This window comes from Suricata suricatta, chromosome 16, assembly GCF_006229205.1.
Source record: "Suricata suricatta isolate VVHF042 chromosome 16, meerkat_22Aug2017_6uvM2_HiC, whole genome shotgun sequence".
Lineage (NCBI taxonomy): Eukaryota > Metazoa > Chordata > Mammalia > Carnivora > Herpestidae > Suricata > Suricata suricatta.
In genome coordinates this window covers 3,715,285-3,718,058 of record NC_043715.1, presented here as the reverse complement: position 1 = coordinate 3,718,058, position 2,774 = coordinate 3,715,285, and the positions used below count along the sequence as shown (strand labels likewise).

The window sequence follows — 2,774 nt, the reverse complement described above, 5'->3', positions numbered from 1 at the left end:
AGCGCACGTCGCTCCCCAGGAGGCCGGCAGGTCCCCCCAGCTCAGCCGTGGGCTGCTCAGTCATTTCCTTCGCAAGTCCTGGCTGACCCCGCACTCAGGCGGCGGGTCAGGATCGCAGGGCGCGGCCGCTTCAGTCTGCGCCCTCCGCCCCTCCCGGAGACACGTGACAGTCCCGGACGGGTCCCTGCAGGCGTCCCTAAGGGCGCGTGCCCTCGGAGGCGAGTTGGGGACTCCTGCCCACGCCGCTGTGGACACAGGGGCGACGGGAGGAAAAGCGCACTCTCGTTTTTTATCACGAGCCGAGGGAGGCGTTTGCCGTCGATGCCCCGACAGATGTGGTTGCGGAGATGAGAACACCCCAAAATGGGTCCTTCACCTTGATTAGCCTGTGCGTCTCCGTTATTTCCTTCAAAAACAGAATTGCCTCCTGTGTCCTTCTTTTCCTTTCCCGTAAAGGATTACTGTGATCTTGAGCGGCTTGAGCGGTGAAAGTTTCAGCACCCGCACGGTTGCCGTCTGTGAGTGGGGGGAGCGGTCCGCTGACTCAGCTAGCTCTGTGCACGTGGAGGTCCCCAGGGGCTTGTTGGGAGGTTCTGCAAGGCATACTGACAAACCAAAAACCTTGTAGGCTCCTCTTGGAGCTCCACCATACTTCGGTGTATTAAAGGCTCTGAGAAGTCCTGCATTAGTTAGCTTAGCGTTCCATCAACCCAGCATTTTCCAAACTTCTTGAGCCTGAAACCCATTTTTTGTCTCCTATCTAGTGCGACCCTCCACAAAACGTCTTTTGCAAAACTTCCCCCTGACTTTGGGATAGTCCACCTCCTTCCTATTCCAGGAAAGATTTCATTATTTGAAGACCCTTTAGAAGGCATGGAACACGTGGTCTTTTTTCTCCCCAGCTCAGCCTCAACTCATGAACAAAGAGGTGGCTGGTTGTCCGACCAGGCTCCAGGGGCAGGCGGGGAAGAGTCCACATGTGCCTTGGGGAGCAGGATGGCATTGACCTTGGGAAGAGAAGCACCATCAATGTTTAATGTGAGCCAGCTCTTTTATTTTGGACTACCAGGGCGTGTCCGCGGGTAGGGGTGCGGCGGCGGCCGCCCTTCTGATTTTCTTGGGCCTCGTGGATTCCTGGATTCCGTGCAGCGCCCTGCCCAGCCCGCTGCGTGACGTCACTCTTGTCATTCTGAAGGCCCTTTGTCATTTACCTGGCTTAGAATCTAATACTCAGCGTGAGGAGCGTTCTCTGAAAGGTACGTGTGATAAGTTTCTTTTCATAAACTAAACACGTGATTGGGGGTTGCCTCGCTGTGGTACAACAGGTTTCAGAGCCCTTCGTAGGGGTCAGTGGAAAAGAGCCTCGTGACCGAGGAGCGGCACCTGCCTGGGCACAGCAGTGGGACCCATGACAGCCATCCGAGGTGCCAAGATGGAGACCACTGTGCCGTGGGCAGTCCAGCCGAGGATGGGAGAAAAGGGTCTTCTCCGCCCATCGAGGGGGGCGTCCCCCCCTGCAGGTGGCCCTTGAACTGCAGACTCCGGGTGCTGTGGATGCCGGCCGCAGCCCCACAGACGGGATTTGGGGGCAGTCACCCCGGGACCCAGCAGCACCGTGTTCTGGCTGGGAGGACACCCGGATCCCGGCTTGTGATCTTGACAAATAAGTGCCATGGGCCTCCGTGGGGGGTTGGGGTTTTTTTTTCTCACTCTGCAAGAACCAGAGCTCTGACTTCACCGTCCTTGTACGTTTTGAGTTTGCTCCTCCCCCACGTCCGAACCCCGTTTGCTGAAGACCAGCAGGAAGGAACGTAGAAGCAGCGCCGAGGCTCGCCGTCATCTCCCTGCCGTCGGGACGCACGGAGCCCGTCTTCGCACCTTGTTTGTGTGTGAGGCTCCCTGGGTGGTGGTTTCCACGTGTTAGATGTTACATGTTGTGCTCGCTTCGGCGGCACACGTACTGAAATCGGAACGAGACAGGGAACGAGACAGAGACGATTAGCATGGCCCCTGCACAAGGATGACACGCAGATTCGTGAAGATGTTAAGTGCTGACTTTTTTGTGCTTTAGAAAGGTGGCCAGGCAGGACTCCCGGGTCTTGATCCACGTAGAACCTCTCTCGTGTGTATTTATATGGTGAGATGCCCCTCCCCTTGCTCCTTAACGACAAGGTGACCTCTTGGTGACTTAGCAGAAACCCCAGAAGCCAGCCCTAAGCGGTGTTCAGTGTAGGGTGGAGGGGGCGAGGTCTAGGGTCCCTACTCGGAGCTCGAGCGGGCTCACCTGCGGTTGAAGTCCCTGGCTGAGGGGTCAGGGTGACCTTTCGGTGGCTTTGAGCGCCGTGGGAAGTGAGGGACCTCCGGTCTCTGGAGGGGAGGGGACGGGAGGGTCCTGCCGGCAGAGTAAACGCCTGGAGTGTCGGGCGGCTCCAAGGGCACCGGGAGGTCCTGCCCTGCACGTATGGCCGAGACTGGCAATTTTTCAAGTTTTTAAAAATGTTTTGACACTTTTTGATACCGTTTGCTAACAACCCTGGGGTTTTCCGCCTCGCTCCCCACCCCCTCCCCCACCCCCTGGGGCCGGCCGGGTCTCACCAGCCTCCGGTGGCTTTGTCTCAGATCTTGCTCTCCTCCGCGGCTGCCATCTCATCTATGACTCTTGAATTTTACAAGGTCCCGCGTGGCCCCGCGTGGCCCGTGACCGTGACCTCTGTAGGCCCCAGCGGAGCTAGAGGGCGCTGGGTTGACGGGAAGACGTCCTCACCCCCTAAAGA

General features: G+C 58.0%; 1 non-coding gene across 1 annotated transcript; it reads left to right on the top strand.

Moving 5' to 3' along the window:
- Positions 1-1,956: 1,956 nt before the first annotated feature.
- LOC115281305 lies at positions 1,957-2,061 on the top strand. Its single transcript, XR_003904220.1, has one exon. It is a non-coding gene; the product is annotated as a U6 spliceosomal RNA (small nuclear RNA).
- The last annotated feature ends 713 nt before the right edge of the window (positions 2,062-2,774 follow it).